At 29.5% G+C, this 16,701-nt stretch overlaps 1 long non-coding RNA gene across 1 annotated transcript; it reads left to right on the top strand.

Moving 5' to 3' along the window:
- Positions 1-670: 670 nt before the first annotated feature.
- LOC126550101 (uncharacterized) lies at positions 671-5,255 on the top strand. Its single transcript, XR_007604146.1, has 4 exons — positions 671-863; positions 960-1,140; positions 1,736-1,953; positions 4,489-5,255. It is a non-coding gene; the product is annotated as an uncharacterized LOC126550101 (long non-coding RNA).
- The last annotated feature ends 11,446 nt before the right edge of the window (positions 5,256-16,701 follow it).

Here is a 16,701-nt window from a genome sequence, read left to right on the forward strand (position 1 = left end):
ATTTTCACTTCCATAATAATAATAGTAATACAGAGCCTACCGACCGAACGACCGTGCCGCTGATGACGAGAATAAGGAAGACGTATTACGAACGTTTACGTGAAAGGATATCTCACAAAAGCGCTGTGCATATAATATTATCGTTATGAGTCGTATACTTTATGTACTACATTTTATCATAATTTCATAAATGTATCATTGTATATTATAACGTATAAGTGGTTTTACGTTGTATAATAGGTATAATTATTTTTTAAAATACACATAATTACATCATAGAATACGGATGTTACAGAAAATTTCTTTAAAAAATAATATTATTCATTAATGTATAAAAAATAATTTAGATGCATTAAAAATGTAGTGAATGGTGATTAACTTCCACATTATAGTTAAATTTAATAGGTGTTTATAACATTTATGTTAAATTTGACTTATAAAGTTATAGGTTATTTTTATTTTTTTTATGTATCATTTTCGTTTTTCTTTTTAATCATTAAAAGACTACTAAAAACTAAAGTAGGTACTGAATAATGTGATCGTTTTTGTTAATACCCACTGCTACATATATATACTGTAGGCACGAAGGAAACGCATTAACGGTTGGGCTTTGAATTTATTTAGGTGCCTAGCAACTTAAGCTTTGGATATTTGTATCATTCTTATTTTTAATAAAACAATAAAATATATAATATCCCTAAGACTTAAAAATGTTTAATTAAGGCGTATAAGATAAATAATATATTTAAAAATATTTTTGCAGACCCAGGGATGACGGAAATGACACCTGTATAATGCAAAATGATGGATACAGTACTCATGGTATAATAGTCTACTGCCAATTCATACGATTTATTAAATAGGTACAATTTTGATAGCCGAGTGCACTTTCAGGCTACACTATTTTCTACAATAGGTAAATACCGGAAACTTTCAAATGATGAGTCTATTTTTTGCAGCCGTTAGTTCCTACTTAGTATAATGTATATGAAAAGTGAAAACTGTGGAACGCCATACAACACGCGATTGAATACTGAATGTGTATACGTTGCCATCGTTATTAACGTCCATCAGAAATTTGTCTGTTGTTGAGTCACACATAGCTTACAGTAGTAAACAAACGACATAGAAAGTCGTTGAGTAACTAGCAACTTAATATTTTTCATACCAATGCCATTGATTGTATTATATATTTTTTTTTTCAATAAAAGTTATATAATTATATAGTATCAAACATTATAATATTTTACTATTAAGTTTTAGAAAAAAATCTAATATTTGAAAAAAAAAATTAAGACAATTTTTATTGTAACGTTATTATTTAATATTGTAAGTAAACACTATACAACAATTATTTTGGTCAATAAAAATACTTAATATAATTTTAAATACGAATGGGTACTTACAAGATTTTCTATAATTGGCTATTAATAATGTATAGTACGGACGTTTACATGTTACTTATCCTTTATCTATATTACATAAAACGTCTTCGTTAATTATGTAACAAGTTATTGTCCGAGTACTATAAATTATAATATTATAGGTACATAATACTCGAGAAATAAAAAAGACGGCCAGAAAGATATCTTTAACTAGTGTTTTTTTTTTTTTTTTTATGTATATAATAAGTACATTAAACGCGATTTGGTATATGATGTGTTTATTATTATTATTATTATTCATAACATACTTATTCCGTTTATTTATTTAATTTTTTTTTTTTTTTTTATAGTTTTATGAACAGTTTATTAAGTTATCGCGTGGGTCGTAAACACGATTCCGGAATACAGAAGTCATGACGAACGGACGACGTTGCGCATAAACACTCGTATTTTATTACTCTGCATAAGTATACATTATTGTAATATACAGCGTGGATCCACCACATCAGCCTCCACTGGCGTCGGTACTCGACTTCATGCGGTGCGAAACAGTATACTGCAATATTATGTACGTCATGATCTCAAAACCGATTTTAATTTCTCGTCCTGTGGAAAACTTGCAAACGACTTTGCAGTTTTCTCGTTATCTGACGCATTGACGTATAATATTATACTTCTCATATTATATTCAATACCATTTAATACGATCGTTTTCCCGGCGGCGAACGTCATTTCGGATTTTAATCTGCGGACGTATTGTTCCGGCTCCGAAGAAAAATAATGCTCGCACCATTTCCATTAACTGTTTTTGGCGGACGACAAACACACACACACACACACATAACTATAGGATCCTTATCGTCTAAAGAGTGTGCGCGTGCACACACACACTCTCATATATATAATATATTTTTATACGTATGTAATATGTATACACGCACACACATGCGAGTCACCCACGGAACCCGCTGATATTTTATTAAATAGAAGAGCCACCCTTTCCACCGTTGCCGCTGTCGACCCGGTAGAAATGCATTTGTCATCGTCACCATTCTGCCGTTGACAGCCGCCAGTCCGAAAAACCATATCTTCTTTTACTCCCGCTCAAACACACATACACCCACGCACACATACGCAGTACTACTTCTTATCCAAGAAAATTCCGTAACTACAGAGCCGCACCCACTATCATACCTAGCCTACCACCTCCCCTCTTTCCAGTCACCATTTTCCGCCACGGGTCCTCCACACTACCGACCATTCGATTCACGCCTGCAAAGGGGAATGAAATAATAAATTATTCGATATACAGGCAAAGGCGAAAATTTTCTCGGGTCGTTAGCTTAGAAAAAAATAGCATACCCCGGAATGTGTTTTTGCTGTATATATAGTGAATACTTATATATATATATTTCACGCACAATATTATATATTATTATATATTATAGTATTTGGTCGGCACTCGGCAGTGGTCTAGACGAGGGGAAAGAAAGGAAGATATTCGCACCATTTGGTCGTAGAATATCCGATTGTGGTGGGAAGGGGGAGGAAATATAAGGATGAGACGGCGGAAAGGTGCGATACCGAACTTATCGCCAGTGGCGATCGGCAAACGCTTACACGGAATATTAATATAGACGAAGTGTGTCCACGCGCGACGGCCCTTAGCGGGGAACCTCCACAAGAAATACGTGAAAGGAAAAATGAATGGCTAAAAAATTACATGGTACTTTCATTTTTATTTTCTCTGTTTCCACATGTGCTTGTGTGTGTGCGCACGTGTATGTAGTAGTTGACACGTAAAAGTGTCGGCAAACGGCAAACGCGTCCTATACAATGTCCGTGTAATCGCGATTCGTGGTCAAAATAAATGGATAATGTTGCTCGTTTAAACTGTTATAAGCACATTCTTGCATTTTGTTTTATCATATACTAAACGACGATGTGAAAAACTATGTAATTTAATTCCATTGCCCCGAAAACCGTTATTTTAGCTCTCATGAAATCCAACTATGGATTTCCCAAAATAATAATATATTGCTTTTATAATGACTTTTTTTCGATTTTCGTCTTATTAAACAAACCTGTGCATTCAGACGTGAATGCTAATCTATTTTATGGGCTTGATAATTTAAAAAAAAAACAATAACAGTGATAAAATCAAGGAAACAGTCGCGCAGTCGTGTCCATGTGAACGTAATTTTTTTCTAATATTTTATATGGTTTCGTAATGGCATATTTCTTCAAATATTTTATTGGTAGTAAAATAATTAAGTAAATTATGTAACATCACATAATGATTAGTTTGGTTTTATAGTAAAATTACTGCTTTTGTCAAAAATAAAATACATATTAAATATTACTCTATAATTTTATCATCACTTTTTTATTTCTGCTTGAAAATAAATTCAAATATTTCACAAAATCGATTTTGAAGTGACAATTTATTATACTATTACAATATGTATAGATGACTAAATTTGAAAACATAAAATATCTGTCACGTAATCACGTATAGATGAGTCATAGAATCGATAATATTAGTTATAAATTTACAATGCATTATTTAAAATGTAAACAATTATTATTATTATAGTACCTATTTTATACGGTTATCTATGTAATGTATGTATAATACTATTTTGAAATAATTTATACTTTTCATTGATTTTGTTTTTGACAGATAGTATCTTCTTGCGCAGTACCATATTTTATAGCAGTATTAGTGTTTTTTTTCATATATATTATATAATTTTAAATGACTTATTCAAACGAATGCGTGATTAATACATTTAAGACTTATTGGACTTCATCAAAAGTAAAAATAAAATTTTTTCAATTAACTATAATACCTCTTGTTTTAAACTACTATCGCAAAAAATTAAAAAAAAAAAACTCATTATAAGTATTGGGCCGAATGAAATACGCAAACATCGTCATGTCACCGATTGGCTACGATCGTATATTATTGAAATGATTTGAAAACGCGGTTCGAATCGACAATCGTGAAATTAAAATCTGAACGTTAGGACTAATAATAAAAATAACAAATACAACAATGACTGTACAATTTAATCCGTTGAATGGGTTGTTTATTCTACAGGGTGAAAACGGAATACTATACACACATGGGCTGTATTCTACTACGCATATGATGTATATTGACAACACAAAATACGTCGCGACGCGGGTATCCTGACGAGACCGACCCTCCTCCGCGGAGCCGACGCAGAGTACCGCAGCTCTCCGTATTGACTCATTGTTATTACACATTTGGCGTCCCCTCGCCCAACAATGATGATAATGATAATAATAATAATAAAACGAAACTTTTGTCATTCGGCGCAATCGACTGTGTGGTCACGGTCGTCTAGAATCGCGTACATAATACGACGATGCGGTCACATACGACGGGTGAGGGGGAGGCCACACCACTATACGGTAAACGTATTTTTGTGTGCCGCGTTCTGCGGTCTTGCGGGCCCGCGAGCCGTGAAGAAATAAAAGAAATCTCTTTGGATAAATATTTTAGTCGTTTGCATTGTAAAAAAGCAATAATATTATGATCTCAAGACGTGTATAGCTATAGGAACTCGCCTTTTACGTACCCGTACGTCACGTAAAAGATGCATTGTGCTACGTTTTCACCGAATTATTTTTTCATCATAGCTTTTCGAAAGAGTGTATCGTGATAAAATATTTAATACAAGTACCTACGTACTCGCAATATTCGATTCTTGAAACGGATCTTTTTATTTTCTTATGAAAACATTATACTTTTTCCAGTATACTTCTAAAATTCTCTTCAGCGTTATTCACTTCGATTGTTAGTATGAGTGTATTCAGTATTGTATTATTAAAATACGAAATTTTAGAAGACAAACAGATTGGATAATTTTACAATAAAATTATTATATTATAATAATGGACAAACATATTTTAACTGACCTTAAAATCAGAAATGTATTTTTTAAATTAATTTTATTTATGGTAAAATAATAAGAATAATAATAATTATTATTATTTTTACTTTCTTTAGATACCTAAATATGTAAATATGTAGGCAATTATATTGATATTGATAGGATAGGTAGCCTCCAAAAATGAACAAAATTACTAAAGTGATCATCTAATAATATTAATTATTGATCTTTTATGTAGGAAATAAAAAAAAATCACAACAAGACGTTAATATTAAATTTACACAATATATAAAAACTTTTGAAACAAAATTCAGTGTAAAATATAATTTGAATAAAAAATAAAGGAAATCATTAAAATTTAAGAAAGGGTGTATGGAAGTGTCCTTAAAATATAAAGTCCATGGCAATTAAAATGTCTACATAAAAAAAATTAATGTGCTCTTAAAGTAAATTTATAGTGTAAGCATAATTCATTATATTATTTATTATCTTTGTTCAATGTTCATATTTGATATTTTAAATGAATATATATATATTAGGACGTATATATATTATGTACACGTCTTAAAATTAAATCGTTATTATTATATAAGTTATTATTTTTACCAAACGTATAGGTTGCATTCTTTAGAGTTTTTATATAATATAATGTATAGTCAACTGATATGAAATAAATCAAATAATTGATTGAAAATTATAATTTTTACTAAAAATTAATATTACCTTAAAATTATTATCAATTATTATTAAGAAACTATATATCAATTTCTACATGACTTATGTAAATAATTTTGTACTGTGAAAGAAAATAGAATTAAGTTTTATTTGAACATTTAAACTATGTACATATTTAACATATATAATACACCTATATATATATACATATATAATATTCATAATGGCTTATAACTTGTAAGTTATAAATTATAATTGTATGTGGATTTTTTTTTAATAGAATGAAGAGTAGAAATTATTAACTAATATAATACATTTCATTTTATGACCGTATAAAATCTAAACATAAAACTATCATGTGAAAAGCTTTTATGCATATTTGGATTTTTCTAGGTTGTTTGATATTTCTGTAAAAAGAAATATTATCTGTTGTCATTGTTTCAATGCACTTGAAAAGTGTATTAATATATTGCTATAAACACAATAAAATAATAAAATAAAATTTCATTGTACTTAATTTTCTTATTTGATGTATTCAAAAATATTTTATAATTTTTAAGCAAATTAATACCGAAATAAAATATAATCAAATATAATTTAGTATTAGTTATTGAGTGTACAAAATTATTTGACTTTCCATTAGAAGTAAATAGCTAAAATTACCAACATTAGTTTAAAATTATTTTTGATAATATTAAATATATATTTTCAATACTTTGAGAATTGTGTAGGTTTTTATTTTAGATGATTGTTAAGTAATTGCTTATAATAATATAAATTATTATTAATATAATTATATTGATAATAGTTTATATTATAATTTAAGTATTAAAATGTGACTTAAAGTTACTATGTATACATATTCTGGATAAATAAAGAGAGAAAAATAAACGAAAAATGCATAAATTAGTAAAAGTATTCATATAAATGCATAACTTATGTCAAAATATAGAATCATCTGCATTTATTCACATAAATGTTAATGTAATATGTTTACCATGTTCACATACGATATTACCAATATAGAAATACGTTATGTGGTATAATTCCCACATAATATTAATACTAGTGACCACGTGTTACAAATTGTTACTCTGTAAGATTCACTGAGTCGCAAATTTTACACTCGCTTGGTTCTACGTTTGTACGAATGAATATAATCATATTTTCGATAACTCTATTGCTTTAGATCAGTAAAATATCAGATAATCAAAATAAGAGATTGCCGAGGGAGCAAGAAAAAATATTAAACAACTGTCTCGCCAAAAACGGTTCCGTATCAATCATCGTGCGGCAGCGTGACTTATCCGTCGCAAGTGCGTAAGGAAGGGTGGAAATACTGAGCTTTAAATCACGCTCCCCTACACTTTTATTTACCAGACTATAGGGCCGAATAGCCGATCAGTCATCTGACTGTTGTACTCCCATGACAGAATTCACATCTACGAAGTTGACCTACCGAAGTAATTTCCTATATTATCGACATAGTATATAGTATCAAGTACAAAGACGCAAGAACAGTACAGCTGCAGAACTAGCATTGCTGAAAAAAAAAATCACAAATCGATTAAAACAACAACAAAATGCAATTTACACGTTATAGTGGGTATGAGAGTGTACTGGGTCAGTCAACCGCGACTTTAGTGTAATAAATCATTACGAATAATTAATATTATGGTTAGATGACATGTATAAAGCAGGTGTTTTGTGAGGCGCATTAATGTATGTATGATCTTTTTTTTTTTGTTAAACTCAACAGTGTTAGAGGTAAAAAAAATAGACTAATAATTTTATACGGTAAAAAATAATAGAATAATATTATATTAACTACCTACCTATAATATAAAACACTGAATAAATTTGTGTAAAAATATTATTTTATAAAATACCTACCTGTGTTTTAAATAGGCAAATCTAATAGTTAAACTTATATATATACATTTTAGTAAATATTCGTTAAAAATAATAAATTATAACATTTTTTTTTTTATCTCATTTCTTCACAGTTGTTTATGTAAAAGACAAGTTCAGTAATTTTTACACATATTATATTTTATAACCATGTTCATAGATTGATAACAAAATAACGAAAAAAGCCAAAAGTGACATTTTTATAGGAATATTATGTTATCGGTATAATGTTTAAGCTTTTTATAAATTTATTTTTAAACAATACTAGTCATACACATTTATGACATGCGTTATATTTTCAGATCCAATAACATATAAATATATATATATATTATATACCTACCTGCAGTACCATAGTACCTATCGAATAATATTCATGTTTCGTTATTTATTCATGAATTATTATATGTTATGTATAGAACCAAACATGTTCATCAAATTTTTCTTTTTACTGATGAATTTATTCAAATTCAGATTTTTGGAATTTTTTAAAAAATGTTTATGTATTACTTAGATTCATTATACATTAAAGAATGTCAGGTAGTGATAACAACTTATTTTTTCAAATTCTAATTATTCTTTTTAAATTTTATTAAATAGATAACTTTTTTGAAAGTATATGTATATGGTTTTAAGGATAATTTTTTTTTTACATATTTAACTTTGTATACTTAGTGCAATATAAATAATAATACTATAGGTTTAGAAGTTATAGAGCTACATTATAATACGAACAGTATAGTTATCAATACTTATCTATCAACATTTTATAAATTTTAAAAATGTCTGTGTATTATAAATATTAGATCAAACAGGTTTTACATATATTTTATATTTTTATGAAACCGTTTACAAGGATGATTATTTAAGATTTCTCAAAACTCATTGAAATACTTGTTTCAATCTTGATTTAGGTACATCAACATTTCAAAAAAAACTATTCGTGTCGAAATTTTACTAGAAAAGGTGGTGATTATGCGTATTTGAAAGAAAAAAAGTTAGTATTAACAGAATATACTCACTAAATAATATAAAAATGCATATAAATATTTTATCTAAGCACTTACTAAACCTTATAAGAATTCTTGAAATTAGAAATTAAATAAATTTTTGATTCAAAAAAAAAGTAGTGGGAATAAACCGTGAATATGCTTGGTAAATCATACTGTGTATAGGAAAACTATAGTTCGAGTGAAGTGTAAAACAATAGAGTGTAAAATTTGGTTTGATGTAGGAGTGTGACGTTTTTCAACGGATCATTGGATTGTCTGATATATAAGGAAATGTTTCATATATGAACCCTAAATGTCTTCAAGAAAATTGGATCGGATCCGAGTGTATTGGTATTTCATCACGTCTTCGTATTGCAGTCTGTAGTCTTGTTTGTGGAATCAAATTTCTATTCTCATATGTATTTGCTTGAGAAGCTGAAAACGTAAGACGATAATGTGTTTTCAGAGTACATAGAAGTGAATACGTCAAAAATAAAAAGAACGAAAAAAGCCATAGCAAAGGGGATTTCTAGCGCATAACAGTAATCCGGCAAAGTGCAGATGGTGTTAATACTTTTATCGTTGTTTCGCAAAACTGCAAAAGAGAAACTTTTTCAATACTTTGCCATTTTGAAAAATCCAGTTTCTTAATGGCGTGTGTGACCATATTATTTATATTTGTATACAGTATGAACGGTATTGAACTGGAGACTAAAAGGAGTGGGAATGATGTGATCGATTTTTTGTTTATTTTTTTGGGGAGGGTCTGTTAAGGTTTTGCTCACCATTTCCAATGTTTTACGTTTGTATTTTTTTACAAAACGCGTGTTAGGACAATACCGGAGACATTATTGGAAAACAGAAAATGATTTCATCGATGGGTGACAAGGTATATAGTAGCGGAATGGTTACACGGCGAATTCGCGGTGGAGGCGAGAGGAAAAAATAGAGAGAGGAATATTGCTCTCGTTTTCCAGCCGTTTGAACACACAAACACTTTTAGCCCTGACAGTTTTGGAACCCCACGGCTTCCGCCATTCTATCATATACGATGAATGTACGAATATTGCTAAGGGTTAGGTGAAACATGTACATATATATATATTATATTTGAAATGATTTAACCGTTTCAAGAAAGACCGAAAACTCTTGTATAACCCTTTTTCCGTGTTTCCGTTATAGTAGTGCGTTCTTCTATCCTGCCACAAACTCTCGATTGAAATATTATGTACATAGAAATATGCAGAAAAAAAGCAATAATAATAGCTTAGTTTATATAGATATACTCAAATCTGTGGAATGATTGTTTTTAAAATAAAAAAAAATCGTTTAAACAGGTTCAAATATAATGAATAATATAAATGTTCTATGTGGTTATAATGAAAATTAGATTAACTAATTAATAAAAAAAAATTTTAATTTATTATTATAACGTGCAAAGGATTTAAGGATATCAATATTGATACTATATGACAGAAATGTTAGAAATGAGTAATAATAGTATATTTATTTGATAACGACTTTAAATTGTTACTAAAACGTCGTTCTACTCTCTATGTGGTAAAAAATGCTCATGTTGTATTCTTATCTATTCTATCTATAATAATGTATAAACATTAAATAAACTACTCATAGGTTAAACTAAAATGTTTATCCAAAATGACAAATGAATTTAATTTTAATTATTGATTATTGTTATAAAATCATGGAAAAATATAATACAATGACAGTAATGAAATTTTGCGAACAATAATGCACCTATGTAAAAACTATTTTTGTGATCACAAAGTATAATTATTAACCATTCGTATTTTTTAAAATTTATTTCAAGGATTGAATAAAATTTGACGTATAACATTATACTTACGATAAAATAATGTAAAAAATATTTTCAATTTCAAAATCTTACTAGCTCATATTGTCAACTAAATGAGTTATGAATATACTATAAAATTAATTGCAAATTGAAAAACAAAAATAAAAATATAATAATATTATGATGAATGATAATATTTTGTTTTTTTAAAAAACCGTCAATTCCCGACTGCGATAGAAATGAAATATTCCACGGCTCAGTGGCTGTAATATAAAAATAAACAAATCAACATTTGTTATTTATATTATAATTGATGATAGTAATAAAATGATTTTTTTTTTTAATTATACGATATACTGTTACACTTTTAAATCTGCTTATTTTTCTCGACGAGGCTTGTGAAATCGTGTCGAGTTGTCTAATGGAAGTCCGGTCTCTTTGAGTACACCCCCTCGATGTTGACTGTTTATTTTGTCGTAGTATATTTACCGTGGACGTCCTGATTAAATATTAGTTTACTATTGTAACGATGGTATTGAGAGGGGAGCTCGAACAAAAATGTAGTACTTAGTTTAAGTTTTCCCTCTGATTTTACGAAAAATATTGAAATTCTGCTTATTATGGATATTTTATTCAGTTAACTATATAACTGTACAAATATTTATAACGGTGTAAAACGTCCATCGGCTGTAAGTTAATTAAAACTATTTAGTACTCTGTTATTCATGTTAATATGGTGGTTTCAAAATCCACAAAAGCACACTCTAATGTCCATAACGATTTGAGTACTATTTAACATATTGTAAATGTAATGGATAAACTGCAGCTTTAGACTTTTATCTGTGTTGTAAAACTATGTGTTTTTTTTAATGGTATGTACTATTTTACAAATCACCTTCTTCTAAAATATTAAACATATCGATATGCTAGATAATTTTAAATTATTGTTTTTAATATATTTTATTATTTCTAAAAGTAATAAAACATAAAAAATATGAAATTATATACGTTGGGAAATTTTGAAACAAAACGTTGACATATCATATGGAATTGCATACAACTGTACTCTTTTTTTTTTAGCAGTTGACAGGAAGTGGAAGAACCAAAAATGTTGAATTATTAGTCTACAACGCTATTCTGATGCATCGTATAGTTTTCATACATAAATATATTACTATAAACCTAGAACGGAAATAAGTTCTTTGATCATTTTTTTCCCATTCACACACACGGGCTGAATTCATAATCATTACCGGTTTGATGTAATATTATTCTTTTATTGTTGTAATTGGTTTGTTGTAATGTTTTTCAAACACAATTGAATAGAAAATATAAACCTAGTGTTAAATAATTAAGGTCAATACTAGTACTAATTTTGACATTTAAATCATGACCTAATACCTTACTAAGCATGTTAAATAATATCAACTTTAATCAAAATATTATATTATTATAACATGATATTTATTGTTTTAGGGTTATAATTATTCAATTCACCAAAATATTTTTACGTTCTTCTTAAAGATTTGGAATAGGAATAACAATAAAATTATAGGATCACTAAAATAATTTGTTTAACAAAAAGACAGATGGCAATAATAACTATAATAATATTATATGATATTTTTCTGCAATTCGTTATTAAAATATTTCAAACGGAAGTCATCATGAAACATTTAATGCAATTAATCGTTGAGAATTTCTGTTTGTTTAGTATTCAATGTTTAATACGAAACGGAGTTTTCATATCCATTAACATCTTTCATTTGTCATTGTATTCCGGAAACATGGGATTTGTAGAAAAAAACTAATGACATAAATAATAATATATTCTTTTATTATTTTTATTATTATTCCAATGCTAAAACAGAGACAGAGTATAATATTATATTGTCGTGTTGAGGATAACTTACAATGTATTCAATATTTGTCATAACTAAAGATATCTGTCGTATTTTTCATATTACCCTTGTATGCTGGTTAATTTAATATTGTCGACAAAAACATACAAAAATAATACATTAATTCGGGAGTTTTCGAAATTGGATTTCCAATCAGCCGGGGGCGATTTTCCCATACTATAGCAATCGGTTTGCGCAAATGAACCGGCACACGTCAAAATTAGAGCAATAAAACGACCTGCAAGCCCCTGGATTTAGACTATTACACTGGTGAATTTCAAATATGTGTGGCCAGAGTCAATTTGCCGCCAGATTCGATCCCTCTCACCGCTGAGAGTTGAGCTGGCCAGGGGAGAATCAATATAATATTCCGATATCGGCCATAATCTTCGACAATATAATTTTTTCAGCACCCCCATTCCCCAAACCAAAGTCACCCCGGAAGAGGGTGCACGCCGATGAATCACTGACGAACAATAGGCACACTATAATGTACGAAACGTGACGTTTTTTCACCATCGTTATAATGTAGATCACTGCAGCAGTATAATAATAATATGTACTCTGCGTCTTTACTACCATCGTAATACAGCGCACCACATTAAACGCGTGTCGTTTACGCCTGCCGAACGTCCCCCGCAACACAAAGTCAAACGTATATAATGTATCTACCAGTTATTTTTTTACACAATCTTCCAGCGGTAACGATCACCCTAGCATTTTTCCGGATATTTCTTTATTTTCTGCCACCGGAATCGCGAGTGCTTTGCTTATACTGACGTGACTCAAAACAAGTTGCGATATTTGTACGGTCGAGAAGGCGTGAACTGCATCTCCAGCAAATCCATCGTATGTTTTATTTTTCGCGGAAGTCAGAATCCTCACGGCCAGTACCATATAATCCAAGTGCGGGTTCAAACGCGTTTTATACACTATTCATTTCGCAACGACGATGTGTAAGACCGAGTGAAATACATACGACGAATACTTCCATAAATGCCAAACGATTTGAGAAACGATAAAAGCAAATATTAATATATTGTTGATCCGAAAACTCAATTAAGTAATGCTAAAGCTGCAATGAAATATCGGTGCGTCGGTTCAAAAGCTGAGCATTCTATACATAGTATATACATTATACATATATGTATACTTATTTATACATTGAAATATTAATTATTGTATTATTATTTGTCGAGTATCTACATCATATAGATGACTAAATTATATTAACTGTCTCATCACGTTCTATATTTACACATTATACAGATACTACTAATATATACATTATATGCGTACTACACATTTGAACCTACTTTTCGAGTTGACCTTTTTGGTGGGTACATATTTAATCAAAAGTACTCAAACATATAATATTCTAACTTATAGCTAGGTAGGTCCAAAAGCCGAGGAATAGTCTAACCGTTTATATAATATCGATAAAACAAAACAAAAATTAAGCAGAATACATTATACATTATACCCACAAATATATATGTATAGAAATACTATAATGTTAATATATTCGTGGAAGTGTAGGGGTTGGTTGGTCGGAAGAAGGATTTATTTACGTTGCAGCTTAGTTTATGGGCTACCCATTAAATTTGATTTAGTCAAGTCACTAAAAAAGGGTTCCACTGAACTCAAACATATCATAATATTATATTATGTACTTAATTAATTTGTACATGCGCTACATAATTAATGATAACTGTGTTATTCACAAACAAAATCGTGTAATTGAAATTTTCGACCAAGTGTAACGGATGCGGAATGCGTCATTTGTCATCGCCCGGGTAAATCTTCTATCATCATTTTTTTTTCTTTGTGGGTATATTTATGACTACGTAAAAAAACTTCAAACAGTTGTGTGATACCAAGATGTTTATTGTGTATTTTTTTTTTTTTTGAATAGAGCTCGAAAAAATGGAAAAAAACTACGACTGACAAAAATCAGACTGATGATCTCTTAAAAATACGAAATTCATGAGTATTTTTTACATAATTAGGTATTTCAATTATTTAAATATAATACAATATTTTTATTTTCACCAAAATAGTTAAGTTATTTTTTTTTTAAATCGTTACATTTATTTTGGTATCCACTGAAGTAAAATGTCCCTGTAGTTTTACGCACGAGTAGTACCTAAACTGCAAGTTCGATTCAACTCGATATATTGATACTGCGCTATCGAGACGATAACTAATTGAAATCGAATTCATCAATTTCTTGAATTTAACTGAATGCACGATATTATAATATAATATCGAACATAAACTTGACTGATTTTCATTAAGCTGAGCTGTCAGCTTTCAACGATGATCCCACTCGTCGGCCGGCCATCGCAGTAGTCGTCTCGCGCTCGTTTGACCCTGCAACACAGCTGATAATTCCATTATGATTGTAACAGCCGTGTTTCTATAATATCATTCGGTGGTGACTTACGCAAAGCAATTATATAAATGCTCGTGCGTCCCTAATATTTATCTACAATGTACGTGTATGATAAACACACGGTATGTGCCGTATGCTTTGCGAATGAAATAATAATTGTTGTACAGTGGCGTCGTATAGACTTGTCAAATTACTCAGGTTCCCCGGAGCAGCCGCCGACCGCGCGTGTTCCCCCGTGCCCGTTGATCAAGTTAAACACAATAATACGGTTCGGCGGTATACTCGGTCTATCACACATACACGCCCACACACCCACACTCATATACATACCCATACGGAGTGCGTGCACAACGTTCCTGGGGGTAGAATTCAATTTGCGGATACCGCCGCGCCCGTGAGGAGACGATCCTTGCCTTGCATAATTTACGCGTTTTAATTAATGGGACTCCCCGTGGAATCCATTACGGATCGTTTTCCGGAAGCCACACGCACACAAGTACAAGCACATTCACATAAAAACGCACACGCATATAGGTACTCACACACATACACACACACACACACACACTACAATTCACCTGAATTAAAAAAATAAATATATATAAACAGCATAATTCATCAAGCATGTTCACCACCAATTTTTTTCATTTAATTATAAATTTATTCAAATTCTGATTTTTAGAATTTAAAATAATCTAGTATACCAGATCTTGAGATTTGTTTGTATTGCTAAAGAAGTATCCCGTGGAGATACAAACTTTTGTTTTTCAAATGAGAACTTCACTTTTCAACTGTGAATTATTTAGTGGATAATTTTTCTGAAAACGTTGATTTATCAGATTTAAAATTGAAAAGATTAATTTTTAAGATATAGGTACGTACTAAGGACACTTTGTTAATGATAATGAGGTTGTTAATATTTTGGCTATAGTGATTTGAAAAATGAAGTAATCAATATTAGTCTATTACACATTTATCACCTATAAAAATGTATTAAGTATAATAAATACTAGATAGATTAAATATTACATATATGTGTTTTATAATTTTATTAACATTTTTAAAAACTTATACTCTAACAATTATATCCAATAAATAATTCGTTTAAGTAAAAGCTACTCATTAACATTTTAAATTAGGTACATGAACATTTTCACAAAATAAATAAATAGTAAATAAGTAAATAAATGCACTATTGAATGAAAAACGAGAGTTAACATGCTTAATGAATCACCCTGTATATATATAATATATTATATCGATTTTTGCGCATCACATATTATCACAGCCGGGACACAATAATTTATATTTTTTTTTGTTTTCAAACTTCCCTCCAGTAAACCGAATTATTACGCACCCTCAAATCAGGGCAAAAAAACAATATACGTCGTTGGCTCGCAGATTCTGCGAGTTGCATGCCAACCATCGACAGTTTAAAATATAAGTTCCAATATTATAATATAATATATTAAATTGTTATTATATTTAGTCTCTGTTTTTAAGTTTTTTACAATTTCCAAAACCATTAGATACTTATCTTAATATTATCGACGACTTTTGGCTTACGTTCAAATTCACAACTCGAGACTATTATTAAACAATTTTAATAATTTATTATCACACTATAGTAACCAATCAAAATTAAATTAGTCGATTATTTTCGGTTAATAAAATTATTTAATCATTATATTAAATATATAAAT

Source organism: Aphis gossypii, chromosome 2 (assembly GCF_020184175.1).
Source record: "Aphis gossypii isolate Hap1 chromosome 2, ASM2018417v2, whole genome shotgun sequence".
NCBI classification, from domain to species: Eukaryota; Metazoa; Arthropoda; class Insecta; order Hemiptera; family Aphididae; genus Aphis; species Aphis gossypii.